Source organism: Ambystoma mexicanum, chromosome 1p (genome assembly GCF_040938575.1).
Source record: "Ambystoma mexicanum isolate Mex_15411 chromosome 1p, UKY_AmexF1_1, whole genome shotgun sequence".
Lineage (NCBI taxonomy): Eukaryota > Metazoa > Chordata > Amphibia > Caudata > Ambystomatidae > Ambystoma > Ambystoma mexicanum.
Window position 1 is genome coordinate 475956153 of NC_090921.1, and position 19045 is coordinate 475975197.

A 19045-nucleotide genomic window follows, 5' to 3' on the forward strand; every position below is an offset into this window, starting at 1 on the left:
CTTTCATTTTTGGCATTTGTACAGTTATTCAGCCACCTGAAAGATTTCGCTCCATACTTCGCAAAGTGTTAGTGGTATACTCCCACACACGTGTCTTTTCTGGGGCCTCTGTTTGTGCATGTTGTTTTATGTCTAATGGACAGACACAAGGTGGCCCTCCCAGGGGCACATTCTCATGGTGTTGTTGTGGGCACGGAGGGTAGGCCCCAATTCCTCATTGAATGTCACCTTGAAGGTGACTTGAGTCTGTGTACTCCACAGGGGCTGGTATTTATGTGAAGTATGATTGCACAAACTGTGTTTGTGCAGGCTCTCCGAATGTCCTTTAGCCAGCCATGGGCAAGGGTGGTTCCTGTGGGTGCTGTTGGTGTCCCAGCTGCATGTCCACTGGTAAACCGCGCTGTGTGGCAACATTGTGCAGGACACATGTATCCACAATGATTCTACAGACTACTGGTGGTGCACTTAGTGGCTACATGTGTATATCTCACCTCATCAGGTGTTCCTGATGGGTGTCATCATGAAAGTTGTCAGCGGGTAGGCACTGTCCCCTGTAAATGTGTTTGTCATTGTCTTTTATTGGCACTCTTTATTGATCTCTGTGTGACATGCATGCATGTGCATGACCGTTCCCACTCATCAATGAGCCATGCGTTGCCATGTTTTCTGGTAGCAGTCCCCGGTGCAGTGGTGACATGCGGCAGATGTAGCTGTCATGTGTGCTGCTTGGGAAATTAGCATACACTTCCATAATGATTCTCTTGCCATCACACAGTAATGCCACACTGATGGAGTGCCAGTGCTTTGGTTCCGGAAGATGTGCTCTGTCAATCATGGCGGCCATAGCGCAACATGTGTGCAGTCTGTTGCATCAAGTACACAGGGGAATCATGCCACTGCATAGAAATCCTGCATCTCTGTCCAAACCAAAGTTACTTCTAGGATTTCTTTCCGCAGGATGAAAGACTTAATCAGGAATACTCATCCACGGGTCTACCAGCCTTTAAGACGGACTAAAACCCTCATGAAATTGCCCATTTAAATTCTATCTTTAACAATGCTGCTCGCGTTACCACCCCCCAGACAGAGACACATGGCCCAGTGGCATGCATATTCTACCAAGCTGTTACCACTTTCCTTGAATGGGAATTCAGAAGATGGTCTGTGCTAGTCTAGAGCAGATATTAAATCCACTACATGGAGTATTTATTTTTGATGGGACAAAAAAAGCCCCAGAGGAATGGAGGAGGCTGCAGCAAGGTTTTGACGATGTAGAGAAGTAATTAGAAACTCAAGGCTTCCACTAGAGCCAGAAAAGACCGAAGGACCCCGAGGGAAAGGGACATTCTAGGATCTTTAAATGGATATAAAGGATTATTCTCACCAATGTGGAAAGTGTTTGTTGGGTTTTTCAGGCACAGGGGTGTAGCAGCGTGGGGACACCTCCACCATTTGGAAGCCATTGGGCAAAAGAAAAACTGAATAAAAGATTTATGAATTAATAGTTTAATATTTCGGTAAATACAAATGTACACATAATAAGATTAGGATCGGAAAAAATAGCCTGAATGTTTACATTGAATGAATGAATAACTTAAACATTCCGACTTACTACTTGGACATTTATGGTCCGTGAAGATTGAATATTTTGTGCAATGTTATATGAGGGTTGGTGCCTGGGCACTGCAATAAACGATGTGCCAACATTTAACATGGGTTTTTAAATGCCTAAAGCTGTAAAAGCAAATCATGAGTCAATTTCAGTAAGTGAGGTTGGAGGGGCTGCAAAAGCAGAGGGCTCTAATTGTGTGTATTGGGGAGAATATTTATTTCTGTGCCCATTTCCGTTAATCTTAGAGACCCCCAGCTCTTTTGGTGGACTTAGGGCTTTTAATTTTAACTCCTGAGTGGAGGGACTTTTTTCTCACTCTCTCATGTGTTTTTTCTCGCTAGGATTTGTGTGTTTCTTATTGTTTGGTAAACTCCATAGTCATCTGCTTTTTGCATTGTGACACACAGCACCTTGTGTGTAGTGCCACTTAATGTTTAACTACACGTTCCTGGGTGAACTACTGTTCCCAAGAATAGTAAAATGACACAGGTCTTGCTTACCTTTTGCTTTGTGGGTCCAGCACACAACACCCTATGTGGAGTGCTGGGGGTTACATAGTATCTCCTTTAAACCCACTCTCATGTAAGATCCTGTTACACTAACTCACTTGAAAGGCTGGATGCAATGTTTTTTTTTAACTTCCTTGTGCCATGTATCTGCAGGCTGATAGCTCAGCTGCAGTATAGCACCCAACTGTGATAATTTTCTCGAAATGCTGCTGTCTTCTTATTTTACTATTTCTTGTCAGTTAGTTTGTTCTGGGCTTTTACTCTGTTGTTTGAATCAGGTTTGAGTCCTTTATGTGTTTTGTCTTTGGTGGGCTTCTGCCCTGAATCCCGCCTATGCTCCAGTGTGTCTGGAAAGGCAGGAAGTGAGGGAGGGCCCCGAAGCATCCCCTTCCTTTGTCTCTATGTGTGCCTGAGTGAAAGCAGTTCTGATTGGTCGGCTGGGTGATTGACAGCCTAGGGCTGTGAATGAATGGGAACTTGCTTAAAAGGTGAGGGTTTTGGGCCTAGAGGCAGAGATAACCACTGGAGGACAACATTGGATGAAGAAGACAGCAGCACCCTTCTGGACCACAAAATACCTGGTGAAGCCCTGCAGCTGTGCTGACCCTGTATTTGTTTCGACTGAGAAGACCTGTACAGGATGACTTCCTCCCTTAAGCTGGTGGGACCAACTAGCCTTAAGACAAACTCTATTTTGGCACAACCCCTGACTTGCTGTGACTTTGCAAGGCTGCAGAATACCAATACCCATGTAACCCATCATCAAGTACATTGTCTTCCGAAGTGCGAATCCAGCCAAAACTTTGTGGGCATCCAGAGGATCCTAGAGAAGCAAGAAATCCATGTCCAGATTCTCCTCACCAGAGTCAAGGACCGAGGGATCGAGGAACTTCTAACCAGAGATATTCATTCTTCTTTGGTGCTGAGAAAAAGGTGCAATCCCACAAAGAGCTGCTGAATCAAGAAGAATCCATTGCTCCTGAGTCCCTCTCTTGAGTGCTGCTACAGGAGCCCACCAGACAGCCTCTATTTTGTCACCACAATCAAGGACCAGGAACAAGGGTCTGCTGCACTGCAACCAGTAAACATCCAGCTGGAACACATTCTTCAGTTCACAGGTAATGTGGGGCTTGGGCTACATCAACCCTTTGCTATTTGTAGTGCTTCCTACCTTCGGGAGTGCTACTGTACCCTATCTGGAGTTGACCTCAACTCACTTGCCCTAGCCATTCACCTTGTGCTTCTTTAAGGTGGCTCCTCTTGAGTTGCTGTGATTTTCTATTTGAACTACTGACTATTTAAAGACATCTTCTAAGAAGAGAGCATCAGAACCTTGAACTGGCTCATTGACTTTGGCTGTTCTGCATCCCTAAAGGCCCCATTCTGAACCTATTTGCTTTGGCAGTGATTGTTCCATTTCAGGTTTTAATTGTTGAACACTATTATTGCTGGGATAAAAGACTGCCTGCATCGCTTTGGGGGAATCTAACTGTTTTTGTAGAATATCTGTATGCTCTGATCTAACTTTAACTTTCCCTCCCTGATAACGCAATACTGCAAAGGTGATCCAAAATAAGTGTTATTACTGACCTCAAATGACATCAGCCTTGGTGCTGAAAAATGTGTAACATATGAATGAATTACTCACCAGCTTTATTGTTCACTTTTGTAATTGAATCCTAACTTGTGATTAATGTTCCTATTAGTTGTTGCTTTTTAAAGAATGCTTTAAATATCTTTTTGTATATATAAATACATATTTATACTATAACTGTAAGTGTGTAAGTGTTTACTTGGATACCTGTATTTACTGAGTTCATTGTACAGCTCTACATCTCACATTACCCCTCTTAAGATAGGCCTGGCTGCTCATTCACACAACCTGTGTAATACAGGCTGATATTAAAAGGTGGGTTACCTAATACCAAGGGATAAGGCTTGTGTAGTCCCACACCAGTTGGACTGGAACACTTTTTACCTGACAGTGTGCACCTGACCTTTACCCATTTTATGCTTTCACCAAAGAGTTCCAGAACCTTCATGCTCTGCCAGTAAGGGAACATGTCTGCAGAAGAGTGTAATTAAGCATTAATAGCACGTTAGTTGTTCTCGGGAGAAAGGCTCTGTTGCTCCTGGCCACATTTGGTGTTGTGACGGTAAGGCTGCACACCGATCTGTGGCATAGGCACCACACACACTTAGCTCTGTCTGCAACCAATTCAAGAAAGGTGTTTAAAGACCGCCTCCTGGAGATATTGAGCATTTCTAAACTGCACTGTCGCCTGGTACTTTCCCTGCTGATGTTTGTTTTTTGGCACCTCTCATTGCATTAATGGTTTTAATTTCAGAGGAATTGGGTGGCTGAGTATTACCCACTGGGATTAAACTTGTGACGTGCAGGTTACATATAGCTCTCTACTGCAGACATTTAGCATTGTTCCCTTGCACTCTTGCAGCTTCCATCACACCCTCCCATCAACCATTCCTCCCTTCACTTCTCCGGACCTTTTTTGTTTTGTTTTTTTGGTGGCACTGTATACTATATAGGAAGCGAAGATAGGATATATGGTATGATATGATATGGTATGGCATTTATAATGCGCCTATTACAAGTGTTTCAAGGCGCAAGGCGCAAGGCGGCAAGGGAGGGGAAACGGAGGGAAGACAGACTCAACTATCCTACTAGGCCAGGTGATATTAAGATTGTGCAAGTGCTGGGGAGGGGGAAGGGGAAAAGTGTGTGGGGAAAGGGGGGGCAGTGCAGTACATAGGATAACATTAAATAAATAAAGACAATAAATAAAAGTGCGGCCAGCTGGTGACAAGTGCAAGGGTAAGTGCAGAGATCAGGTGTCAAGTGCTAGTAGGGGCTGTAAGGATACAGAAACAGTCTCCGAGTGCAAGGGTTGCCAGGGGGCAGTGCAGGTGTGCAACTGGCAGGGAGGGGACCGAGCCCGAGATCAGAGTGTAGCCGGGTAACCACTGCAGTTCCAGAATCAGCCAGATCAGTAGGGGAGAGGAGGAGAGAAAGCAGAAACAAAGAGGAAGGTCTTGAGGTGCTCCCGGAACCAGAGATGGTTCTCCTAAAGTTTCAGAGAGGGAGGAAACTGTTCCAGGGGGAGGCTTCAGCAGAGGAAAGAGATCTACCACAAACTTGCTGCTTGGAGAAGTGACTGAGCATTAGGGAGTTGGAGGTGGATGAGCTAAGAGCTCGAGAAAGAAGATATTTAGGAAGAGAGAGTTGCAGGTATTTAGGTCCCAGGCCCCAGAAGTTCTTGTGGACAATTCAGAGGGTTTTAAACTTAATCCTCGCCACCAATGGAAGCCAGTGCAGGGATTTCAGTCCTGAAGAGATACGATCCCTGGGCTTGAGGCCAAGGACAAAATTCACAGTCCTGTTTTGGATGAGTTGCAGAGGGTGGAAAGTAGAGGCAGGCAGATTTAGAAAGAGGCTGTTTCAGTAGTTCAGCCTAGAGAGAACTAGAGCTCTGGGGACAGTGAGCTTCTGAGGGAAGGAGAGGAAAGGAAGAATACCTCTGAGGAGGTGCAGCTGGTAGTGTGACTTCTTTGCGACATCAGAGATGTGAGGAGAGAAGGAAAGTGTGGAGTCGAAGATGACCCTGATGTTTTTAGCCTCACAGGTGGGAGCAGGAAGAGGGCCAAGATAGGCCGGTCAGAGAGGGACAGGAAAGGAGGGATAGGTGTGTGGATGAGGAGAATCTCTGTCTTACTGGCATTAAGGCAGAGATCATTGGCAGCACACCACTCCTGGATGGCGTACAGACAGTCAGAGATGAGAGAAGGAGAAGAGGTGGCGGAAGGGAGCCTGAAAATGAGTTCAGTGTCATCCGCCTAGCACTGAAAGTTGGGACAGAGAGTGGCAATGCGGTGGGCAAGAAGGGCCAGGCATTGGTAGGAACAGCCAGGGAGAGAGATTAGACTCCTGCCGAACATCACCGGTAGAGATAAAGATAGAAGAGAAGAAGGACCCGTGTTGGACCAGGGAGGATCAATCGGAGAGGAAAGAGGTCAGCCAAGCCAGGGCTTGATCGGTGATACCCAGGTTATCAAGGAGACAGTTGAGCAGGATGGCATGGTTGACCATGTCAAAGGCAGAAGAAAGATCAAGTAAGATGAGGACACAGGGGGTGTTGCAATCAATGTTAGAGAGAAGTTCTTCACAAATGTTCAGGAGAGCAATGTTTGTGCTTTGGCAACTCTGAAGCCAGACTGATGGTTATGGAGACAACCAACAGATTCAGTGTGAAGTTGAAGCTGGTAGATGGCCAGCTTTTCCAGGAGTTTGCCCAGGAAAGGAGTGATAGATATTGGGCGATAGTTAGCCGGGCAGGAAGGGTCGGCAGAGGGTTTCTTAAGAAGAGGGTGCACAAGGAAGTGCTTCAGGGGGAGGGGAAGACTCCAGTGGTGAAGGAGTGGTTGCAGAAGTCATGCAGAGCAGGAGTCAGGGTGTCAATGTGGTCCTTGATGGTTTTGGAGGAACAGGGGTGAACCTGTTTTGACAAGACTTTCACGGATTGGACTTGTCAAGAAACCGCGTCTGAGGAGAACAGTGTAAAGGCAGAAAAAGAAGGAAGAGAGGTGGCCGAAGAAGGGCCAGGGGAAGAGCAGGGAGTAGAGGGAAGATGGGGAGAGAAAGAGAGAGAGCACAGGATGTCCTGAATTTTAGACATGAAATGAGAAGCCAAGGCCGTGAAGAGGGCCTGGGAGGGGAAGGAGAGGTAGAGACTGCAGCAGGATTGGCAATCTCCTTGCAGATTTACAAGAGTTCGGCCAAGTTGTTAGATGCCGTGGTGACGCAGGCTTGGATCTGGGCTCTCTTCTTGGTGCGGATAGAGAACCAGTATTGCCTTTGGAGTAGGCAGCAGGCCAGTTTGTCAGAGGATGTACAGGAAGCAAGGCATTTCCTTTCAGCCCCCCTGCACATGCGTTTAAGGGTGACAAGGTCTCAGTCGTACCAAGAGTTGCATTTGGCTTTTGGCTTCAAGAGGATCCTCATGACAGGGGCAAGAACATCGAGAGTATCAGATCTAGCAAGTGGAGAATGGAAAGGGATGTGTCAGGGTGTGAGTCAGCCAAAGGGGTAGGAAGGTGAGAAAGTGGTGGTAAGAGCCTCAACTGACACACGTTTCATGGGTCGGATAACCAAGAAGGTTGGTAGCAGTGCTGGAGTTGGCTTGGCCTGAGGGGTAGAGAGGGTGAGATTCGAGGAAAGGAGAAAGTGTCCACTCCAGGAGAGAGGAGTGGTGAGAGGGATCAAAAAGGGAAGGTCTGAAGAGATCAGAACATCCAGAGTGTGACCTGCAGAGTGAGTCGGGCCTCAGGAATCGAGGGTGGAAGCTATGGAATCAATGGAGGCTCTAGTAGACAGCACGCTCTAGTCCTCATCCAATATGGCGGCTTCCACTATAAATCCTAGCTCCGCCCCTATCTCTGTGTGTTGTATCTGTGTTTATTTTCACCGTTGACGCTCCGTTTCACTCTGCTGAGTTTTTTCCACCTCTCACGGTTTCCGTGTGTGCTTGTCTTCTCGTGTCCCTTCCCTGTCTGTCCGTTTGGACTTTCTTTTGTTCCGTCCTGGTTTATTTTTATCTGCATTTTCCCCTCGGTTACTGCACCCTTTTTTTTGGCTTTCGGTTTAACTTTCTTTCGTACGCGGCTTCGGCCAGCGGCACTTTCACTGCCTTTGCTTCTTTAACCTTAGGCTGCTTTCTGCTTTCTTTCCACTTTTGACCTCCTGGTCGTTCTACTTTCTGGCGCGATCCCCGGATTGTGTCCTGCTACTCTACGCCTTCTTGTTTTCCTTACTACTCGGCTTCCTTCGCTGCTCTAGCTTTTTGCCGCCTGCACCGTTGGCTAGGTTTATTTTTCTTTCACTTACCTTTAACTTAGACTCTTCCTTTCCACCTTGTTCTCCTATTCTCTTTGTTTTCCTCCCTCCTGATTGTCATTCCGTATACTTACTGTTTGTCTCAGTATTCCATCCGGATTATAATTTTGTCTGGGATACCTGTCTATTTCCCGGAGACCATTTCCTTCCCAGCCCTTATCTGCAAGCCTCAGTACTATCGTGGAATTCCCTCATCTATATTGGACTTATCTCTGAGTCTATTTGGCATTCAGCTTTGGGAGAAAAAGCCTCAACACTCCTTAGTCTTTGGAACTACTCATCACTTCTTCTGCAGAACTTCTTCCAAGGTTTTTTTTTGCCATCCGGCTTGTTCCCTTGGGGCTGAGGCTGGCCCCCTGGGAGCCCCCAAAGGCCTGTTCTGATAACTGCCAAGGTGGCCTTGGGAGGGGCCAGACCTTATTTGCATGAAAAGAAGGTTCAAACTCCGAAGGTTCAGACACCATCTAAGTAGAAGAAACGTTCAAGAGTCAAGGCAGTGTTTAAGGATCCTATATCTGAGGACTCAGGTGAGGAGAAGAGGGAGGTGGAGCCGAAGCCTGACAGCATACAACGCCCATCTGTAAACATGGCATCCTTGGAGCAATGCCAAGAACTTGTAGCTGTAATGCAGAACCTGACTGCTGAAGTTCAAGCCTTAAGAACGGAAAGCATAATTCTTCTCCAACAAGTGGTATTACGTCGAGACACATGGCCCAGTGGCATGCACATGCTACCAAGCTTTAACCACTTTCCTTGAATGGGAATTCAGAAGATGTTCTGTGCTAGTCTAGAGCAGATATTAAATGCACTACATGGAGGATTTATTTTTTGATGGGACAAAAAAAGCCCCGGAGGAATGGAGGGGGCTGCAGCAAGGTTTTGAAGATGCACATAAGTAATTAGAGACTCAAGGCTTCCACTAGAGCCAGAAAAGACCGAAGGACTCCGAGGGAAAGGGACATTCTTGGGTATTTAGATGGATATAAAGGATTATTCTCACCAATGTGGAAAGTGTTTGTTGGGTTTTTCAGGCACAGGGGTGTAGCAGCATGGGGACACCTCCACCATTTGGAAGCCATTGGGCAAAAGAAAAACTGAATAAAAGATTTATGAGTTAATAGTTTAATATTTCGGTAAATACAAATGTACACATAATAAGATGAGGATCGGAAAAAATAGCCTGAACGTTTACATTGAATGAATGAATAACTTAAACATTCCGACTTACTACTTGGACATTTATGGTTCGTGAAGATTGAATATTTTGTGCAATGTTATATGAGGGTTGGTGCCTGGGCACTGCTATAAACAATGTGTCAACATTTAACATGAGTTTTTAAATGCCTAAAGCTGTAAAAGCAAATCATGAGTTGATTTCAGTAAGTGAGGTGGGAGGGGCTGCAAAAGCAGAGGGCTCTAATTGTGTGTGTTGGGGAGAATTTTCATTTCTGTGCCCATTTCCATTAACCTTAGAGACCCACAGCTCTTTAGATGGACTTAGGGCTTTTTAATTTTAACTCCAGAGTGGGGTGACTTTTTTCTCACTCTCTCATGTGTTTTTTCTCGCTAGGATTTGTGTGTTTCTTATTGTTTGGTAAACTCCATAGTCATCTGCTTTTTGCATTGTGACACACAGCACCTTGTGTGCAGTGCCACTTAATGTTTAACTACATGTTCCTGGGTGAACTACTGTTCCCAAGAATAGTGAAATGACACTGGTCTTGCTTACCTTTTGCTTTGTGGGTCCAGCACACAACACCCTATGTGGAGTGCTGGGGGTTACATAATATCTCCTTTAAAACCACTCTCATGTAAGATTCTGTTACACTAACTCACTTGAATGGCTGGTTGCAATGTTTTTTCCTTGTGCCATGTATCTGCAGGCTGATAGCTCAGCTGCAGTATAGCACCCAAACTGTGATAATTTTCTCAAAATGCTGCTGTCTTCTTATTTTACTATTTCTTGTCAGTTAGTTTCTTCTGGGCTTTTACTCTGTTGTTTGAATCAGGTTTGAGTCCTTTATGTGTTTTGTCTTTGGTGGGCTCCTGCCCTGAATCCCGCCTATGCTCCAGTGTGTCTGGAAAGGCAGGAAGTGAGGGAGGGCCCCGAAGCATCCCCTTCCTTTGTCTCTATGTGTGCCTGAGTGAAACCAGTTCTGATTGGTCGGCTGGGTGATTGACAGCCTAGGGCTGTGACTGAATGGGAACTTTCTTAAAAGGTGAGGGTTTTGGGACTAGAGGCAGAGATAACCACTGGAGGACAACATCGGATGAAGAAGACAGCAGCACCCTCCTGGACCACAAAATGCCTGGTGAAGCCCTGCAGCTGTGCTGACCCTATATTTGTTTCGACTGGGAAGACCTGTACGGGATGACTTCCTTCCTTAAGCTGGTGGGACCAACTAGCCTTAAGACAAACTCTATTTTGGCACAACCCCTGACTTGCTGACTTGCTGTGACTTTGCAAGGCTGCAGAATATCAGTACCCATGGACCCCTAACCATCATCAAGAAATTGCCTTCCGAAGTGTGAATCCAGACAAAACTTTGTGGGCATCAAGAGGATCCTACAGAAGCAGGAAATCCATGTCCAGAGTCTCCTCACCAGAGTCCAGGACCGAGGGATCAAGGAACTTCTAACCAGAGATATTCGTTCTTCTTTGGTGCTGAGAAAAAGGTGCCAATCCCACAAAGAGCTGCTGAATCAAGAAGAATCCATTGCTCCTGAGCCCCTCTCTTGAGTGCTGCTACAGTAGCCCACCAGACATTTTCTATTTTGTCACCACAATCAAGGACCAGGAACAAGGGTCTGCTGCACTGCAACCAGAAAGCATCCATCTGGAACACATTCTTCAGTTCACAGGTAATGTGGGGCTTGGGCTACATCAACTCTTTGCTATTTGTAGTGCTTCCTACCTTCAGGAGTGCTACTGTACCCTGTCTGGAGATGACCTCAACTCACTTGCCCTAGCCGTTCAGCTTGTGCTTCTTTAAGGTGGCTCCTCTTGAGTTGCTGTGATTTTCTTTTTGAACTACTGTCTATTTAAAGCCATTTTCTAAGAAGAGAGCATCAGAACTTTGAACTGGCTCATTGACTTTGGCTGTTCTGCATTCCCAAAGGCCCCCTTCTGAACCTATTGGCTTTGGCAGTGATTGTTCCATTACAGGTTTTAATTGTTGAACACTATTATTGCTGGGATAAAAGACTACCTGCATCGCTTTGGGGGAATCTAACTGTTTTTGTAGAATATCTGTATGCTCTAATCTAACTTTAACTTTCCCTCCCTGAAAACACAATACTGCAAAGGTGATCCAAAATAAGTGTTATTACTGACCTCAAATGGCATCAGCCTTGGTGCTGAAAAATGTGTAACATATGAATGAATTACTCACCAGCTTTATTGTTCACTTTTGTAAATGAATCCTAACTTGTGATTAATGATCCTATTAGTTGTTGCTTTTTAAAGAATCCTTTAAATATCTTTTTGTATATATAAATACATATTTATACTATAACTGTAAGTGTGTAAGTGTTTACTTGGATACCTGTATTTACTGAGTTCATTGTACAGCTCTACATCTCACATTACCCCTCTTAAAATAAGCCTGGCTGCTCAGTCACACAACTTGTGTAATACAGGCCGATATTAAAAGGTGGGTTACCTAATACCAAGGGATAAGTCTTGTGTAGTCCCACACCAGTTGGACTGTAACACCTTTTACCTGACAGTGTGCACCTGACCTTTACCTATTTCATGCTTTCACCAAAGAGTTCCAGAACCTTCATGCTCTGCCAGTAAGGGAACACGCCTGCAGAAGAGTGTAATTAAGCATTAATAGCACGTTAGTTGTTCTCGGGAGAAAGGCTCTTTTGCTCCTGGCCACATTTGGTGTTGTGACAGTAAGGCTGCACACCGATCTGTGGCATAGGCACCACACACACTTAGCTCTGGTTGCAACCAATTTAAGAAAGGTGTTTAAAGACCGCCACCTGGAGATATTGAGCATTTCTAAACTGCACTGTCGCCTGGTACTTTCCCTGCTGATGTATGTTTTTTGGCACCTCTCATTGCATTAATGGCTTTAATTTCAGAGGAATTGGGTGGCTGAGTATTACCCCTGGGATTAAACGTGTGACGTGCAGGTTACACATAGCTCTCTACTGCAGGCATTTAGCATTGTTCCCTTGCACTCTTGCAGCTTCCATCACACCCTCCCATCAACCATCCCTCCCTTCACTCATCCAGACCTTTTTTGTTTTGGTTTTTTGGTGGCACTGAATACTATATAGGAAGCGAAGATAGGATATATGGTATGATATGATATGATATGGCATTTATAATGCACCTATTACAAGTGTTTCAAGGCGCAAGGCGGCAAGGGAGGGGAAACAGAGGAAAGGCAGAGATAACTATCCTACTAGGCCAGGTGATATTAAGATTGTGCAAGTGCTGGGGAGAGGGAAGGGGAAAAGTGTGTGGGGAAGGGGGGGCAGTGCAGTACATAGGATAATATTAAATAAATAAAGACAATAAATAAATGTGTGGCCAGCTGGTGACAAGTGCAAGGGTACGTGCAGACATCAGGTGTCAAGTAATAGTAGGGGCTGTAGGGATACAGAAACAGTCTCCGAGTGCAAGGGTTGCCAGGGGGCAGTGCAGGTGTGCAACTGGCAGGAGGGGACCGAGCCCGAGATCAGAGTGTAGCCGGGTAACCAGTGCAGTTTCAGAATCAGCCAGATCAGTAGGGGAGAGGAGGAGAGAAAGCAGAAGCAAAGAGGAAGGTCTTGAGGTGCTCCCAGAACCAGAGATGGTTCTCCTCAAGTTTCAGAGAGGCAGGAAACTGTTCCAAGGGGAGGCCCCAGCAGAGGAAAGAGATCTACCACCAACTCGCTGCTTGGAGAAGTGACTGAGCATTAGGGAGTTGGAGGTGGATGAGCGAATGTTCGAGAAATAAGATATTTAAAAGAGAGAGTTGAAGGTATTTAGGTCCCAGTCCCCCAGAAGCCCTTGTGGAATTGGAAGCCAGTGCAGGGATTTCAGTCCTGAAGAGATACAATCCCTGGGCTTGAGGCTAAGGACAAGATTCACAGTCCTGTTTTGGATGAGTTGCAGAGGGTGGAAAGTAGAGGCAGGCAGATTTAGAAAGAGGCTGTTTCAGTAGTTCAGCCTAGAGAGAACTAGAGCTCTGGGGACAGTGAGCTTCTGAGGGAAGGAGAGGAAAGGAAGAATACCTCTGAGGAGGTGCAGCTGGTAGTGTGACTTCTTTGCGACATCAGAGATGTGAGGAGAGAAGGAAAGTGTGGAGTCGAAGATGACCCTGATGTTTTTAGCCTCACAGGTGGGAGCAGGAAGAGGGCCAAGATAGGCCGGTCAGAGAGGGACAGGAAAGGAGGGATAGGTGTGTGGATGAGGAGAATCTCTGTCGTACTGGCATTAAGGCAGAGATCATTGGCAGCACACCACTCCTGGATGGCGTACAGACAGTCAGAGATGAGAGAAGGAGAAGAGGTGGCGGAAGGGAGCCTGAAAATGAGTTGAGTGTCATCCACCTAGCACTGAAAGTTGGGGCAGAGTCATGGCAATGTGGTGGGCAAGAAGGGCCAGGCATTGGTTGAACAGCCAGGGAGAGAGGTTAGACTCCTGGGGAACATCACAGGTAGAGATAAAGATAGAGGAGAGGAAGGATCCATGTTGGACCAGGGAGGGTCAATCGGAGAGCAAAGAGGTCTGCCAAGCCAGGGCTTGATCGGTGATACCCAGGTTATCAAGGAATCAGTTGAGCAGGATGGCATGGTTGACCGTGTCATTCAGATCGAGCAAGTGCTAGGGTAGAGGCAACTGGGAAAAAGTGCAAGGGGAAGGGAGAGGGGGAAAGTGCTGTACATGGTTAGTAGAATACAAGATAAATAATAGGGTCAGCTGGTGGCAAGTGCAAGGAAAAGTGCAGGACATGGTTAGTAGAATACAACATAAATATTGGGGCCATCTGGTGGCAAGTGCAAGGTAAGTGCCGGGAGAAGGGGCTGTAGGATACAGAGACAGTCCCGTAGTGCAGGTAGGCAGTTGAGGGAAGAGTGGCTGGGCCAAGGACAGAGATCGGAGAGTTGCCCGGTAGCAGATTCAGTCCAGGTTCAGTGTTTTTAGCCTGCTTTCTGCTTTCTTTCCGCTTTTGACCTCCTGGTCGTTCTACTTTCTGGCACGATCCCCGGATTGCGTCCTGCTACTCTACGTCTTCTTGTTTTCCTTACTACTCGGCTTCCTTCGCTGCTCTAACTTTTTGCCGCCTGCACGCCTGCACGGTATGCTAGGTTTATTTTTCTTTCACTTACCTTTAACTCAGACTGTTCCTTTCCGCCTTGTTCTCCTATTCTCTTTGTTTTCCTCCCTCCTGATTGTCATTCCGTATACTTACTGTTTGTCTCAGTATTCCATCCGGATTATAATTTTGTCTGGGATACCTGTCTATTTCCCAGAGACCATTTCCTTCCCAGCCCTTATCTGCAAGCTTCAGTACTATCGTGGAATCCCCTCATATATATTGGAATTACCTCTGAGTCTATTTGGCATTCAGCTTTGGGAGAAACAGCCTCAACACTCCTTAGTCTTTGGAACTACTCATCACTTCTCCTGCAGAACTTCTACCAAGGTTTTTTTTTGCCATCCGGCTTTTTCCCTTGGGGCTGAGGCTGGCCCCCTGGGAGCCCCCGAAGGCCCGTTCTGATAACTGCCAAGGTGGCCTCCGGAGGGGCCAGACCTTATTTGCACGAAAAGAAGGTTCGAACTCTGAAGGATCAGACACCATCTAAGTAGAAGGAACGTTCAAGAGTCAAGGCAGTGTTAAAGGATCCTATATCTGAGAACTCAGGTTAGGAGAAGGGAGAGGTGGAGCCGAAGCCTGACAGCATACAATGCCCATCTTTAAACATGGCATCCTTGGAGCAATACCAAGAACTTGTACCTGCAATGCAGAACCTGACTGCTGAAGTTCAAGCCTTAAGAACAGAAAGCATAATCCTTCCCCAACAAGTGGTATTACGTCAAGAAGACCACGGCGATTTACCTACTATGCCTCTCTCGTTTGGCAAATATGATGGCCATCCAGGAGGACTTAAGTATTTCCTTGACGCCTGTAAGGTATACTTTACTTTTAGACCCCATGCTTATGAGACTAGCCGTTCCAACGTTGGGTTTATTATAGCTAACCTCACAGGAAATGCTTTATCATGGGCAACACCCAACTATGACAAGTTTGTGATTGCCTTTAAGGACAGATTCGATAGACCAGAGGTACTTTACTCCTCTTTGGAAGCTATATTGGATGTCCGCCAGGGAAATACGGACATACAAAGCTATATTTCCCGCTTCCTCAGACTGGCCGCAAAGGCGGACTGGCCAGATTCGGCTCAACAGACTATCTTTAGAAGAGGTCTTCAGGATGAGATTAAGGATGACCTTGCTCGAGTAGCTAGACCCTCTTCATTCCAAGATCTGATGACTTTGTCTCTCCAGATTGAATTTAGGTTGCAGGAACGTCGACAAGAGAGGAGACGCATACGGGGAACCTCACAGGCAATCGGTCTATCCTCCCAGACTCCTGTTCAGAGACCTATTCCCTCTACCGATGAGCCCATGCAGATTGGTGCCACTCGCTGCCCTCTCACTCCTGAAGAAAGAAGATGTCGCCGAGAGGCAGGGCTGTGCATGTACTGTGGATCCTCAAAACATTTATTGAGAAATTGTCCAGAAGTTCCCCCTAGGAAGAAGGAAACTCCCACCCCCGATCTGCTGCAAGGGAAGTCTCAGGGGAATTGCCAGTCACCCTTGCTACAACTCAAGAACCTTAGAAGAGAATGAAGAGAACAGCTTGATGGTTTTTAAGGTCCTCTTGTGGTTATCTGATTCATCTCCAGTGGAGGTATTGGCGATGTTAGACTGCGGAGCAGCAGGCAATTTTATGGACCTGAACTGGGCTAAGGAGAATCTTGTCCCTACAAGACCCAAGTCAAGACCCATTCCTGCGGAGGGAGTGGACCGTGAGCCCCTATCCTCGGGTCCTATCCTGAGAGAGACAATTCCATTGCAGATGAGAGTGGGCAACCACCAAGAATTCCTGGTATTCGACCAGATTCGTGCAGCACATTTCCATTTGTTGATAGGGATACCTTGGTTAAGGAGGCATAACCCTCTTGATCGGCCAATAGAGTGTGCTTCGACTCTCAGTTCTGCAAATCTAACTGCATGAATTCTTCTACAGCCAAGCTTGTGGCCAAGGAAGGAACCAACACTCTCAGATCAGTAATTATATCCGCATTTCCACTCCAATATCAAGAATTTACAGAAGTATTCCTGGATACCATTCCCAAGCAACTACCTCCGCACAGAGCAGAGGACTGCAGCATAGACCTCATACCGGATTCTACAATGCCTTTCGGAAGGATGTACCCTTTGTCTCTCCCAGAATGAAGAGCACTCAGAGAATATTTTGATGCCAATCTTGGGAACGGGCTGATTCAAGAATCAAGGTCTTCCTGTGGTGCTTCATTGTTTTTTATCCCTAAGAAGGATTCGGATGAGTTACGTCCATGCATTGATTTCAGAGGGCTCAATAAGATCACAATTCGAGACAGGTATCCCATGCCCCTCATATGAGACATCTTAGAAGTGGTTCAAGGGTCAGTGTACTTTACAAAGCTGGATCTAAGAGGAGCTTACCATCTCCTGAGAATAAAACAGGGAGACAAATGGAAGACAGCATTTCGCACTCCGTTCGGCTTATATGAATATAGAGTCATGCCGTTCGGTCTTGTGAACGCTCCGGCTGTTTTCTAGAGGTACATGGATAAGGTGTTTGCAGACATGTTTCTAAGTCACTTGCCAAACATAGGCTACAGGTCCAGAAGGTGTTGAGGTGGCTACTAAACCATCAGCTGTTGGTCAAACCAGAAAAATGCCAGTTTGAGACAACTTCAGTGTCTTATCTTGGGTTCATCCTGTCCCAAGAAGGAATCGAAATGGATCCAAGAAAGGTCAAGGCTGTCCAAGAATGGAAAGAACCGGTAAACATAAAGGAGCTGCAGAGTTTCCTGGGTCTAGCCAACTTTTACAGGCGGTTCATTCCTAACTTCTCACAGACAGTACTACCCCTTACTTCACTTCTTAAGAAGGGGGTAAGATATTCATTTGAAGGCGAACCCAAGAAAGCTTTTCTTATCCTTAAGGAAAGATTCTCTACAGCTCCCATATTGATCCAGCCAGACCAGACCAAACAGTTCATCCTGGAAACCGACACTTCTATCGGAGCAGTAGGAGCTATACTTCTCCAAGAATCAGAAGACGGCTATGAACATCCAGTTGCCTATTTTTCCAAGGCGTTAAACTGCAGTGAACGGAACTACTCTGTATTGGAGAGAGAGTTATTGGCGATCAAGCTGGCATGCCAGGAATGGCGCCATCTCCTACAAGGAGCTGCACATTGCTTCGTTATCCATACTGACCACAGAAATCTGAAGGTGCTACAGCAGATGGAATGTACCAATGCACGCCATGCCCGAAGGGCTTATTTTTTCCTACAGTATGACTTTGTTATAACGTACATCCCTGGAACTGAAAACAAGAAGGCTGATGGCATGTCACGAAGTAAGGGGGAAGGCTCAGGGTAATATCAAGGACATGACTTGGTGTTTCCGAAGCTTAAGATTCTAGCCTCAACTAGCACATTTCTTAAGGAGCTGTTACCACTGTATCAGAACTGCACCAAGCTCCCTTCCTCTATCGTACAAGGAAAGGAAGGATTATATTATCATGAAAAAGCTCTCTTTGTCCCAACCAAGAAACTTCAAAGTATGGTTCTTTCCTAGTGCCATGATACGCCCTTGACGGGTCATCCGGGTATAAGAAAGACCTACGACTTATTACGTCTGGGTTTTTGGTGGCCAATCCTCAGAAAAGACGTGCATCAGTACGTCTCTACTTGTTCTGTATGTGCCTCACACAAGTATCAGACGGGAAGGCCCATAGGTTTGTTGCAGCAACCTTCTATATCAGAACGCCCTTGGGAACACATATCCATGGACTTCATCGTGGATCTTCCTCAGTCTTCTGGCATGACTGTAATCATTCTCACTGTTGATTCCTATAGCAGACTGGCACACTTCTCGGACTTTCAACAGCTGCCTTCGGTTTCAGATACCGCAGCAGTCTTCCTTCAAGACATTGTCCGTCTGCATGGCTTGCCAAGAACTATAGTTTCTGATCGTGGATCCCAATTCACCTCCAGATTCTGGGTCACTCTCTGTCACATTTTGGGAATCCATATGGCGCTTTCCTCAGGTTATCATCCCCAAAGTAATGGCCAGACGGAAAGACTCAACGCTAGCTTGGAACAATACCTGAGGTGCTTCTGTAGCCCACAGCAGGGGCAGTGGTTCAAATTTCTCTCCCAAGCTGAGTTTGCCTATAATAATGCCATTCACACGACTATTCAGATGAGTCCTTTTTTTTGTACCTACGGATTCAGCCCTCAACACCTACCCTGGCTTAATACTCCATCTACCAAGGTTCCTGCGTTAGATGAGGCTCTAAGAAATCTGCACGAAGTACATGAGGTAGCCAAGAAGGCACGCCTAACCAGCCAAATGTCCCAGAAGAAGTGGGCGGATAGGAGCAGACATTCCAATCCTGAGTGGAAGATAGGACAGCTAGTCTGGTTGTCCAACAGATTTCTACCAAGATGGGTCCACACAGGGAAATTTTCCTCGCGTTTCATTGGACCCTTTCCTATTGTTCAACAGATAAATCCGGTAGCTTTTAAGCTCAAACTCCCGGATTATCTCAAGAGGGTTCATCCTGTCTTTCATACCTCTCTTCTCAAGGAGTATAAAGAATATCCATTTCAAAGACCAGTTCATAAAGGACGCACCAAGGTGGATCAGATTACTGATGAGTACGAAGTGGCTCGTTTAGTTGATTCTAGATACCGCAAGGGCAGATTGCAATACCTGGTTCATTGGAAGGGC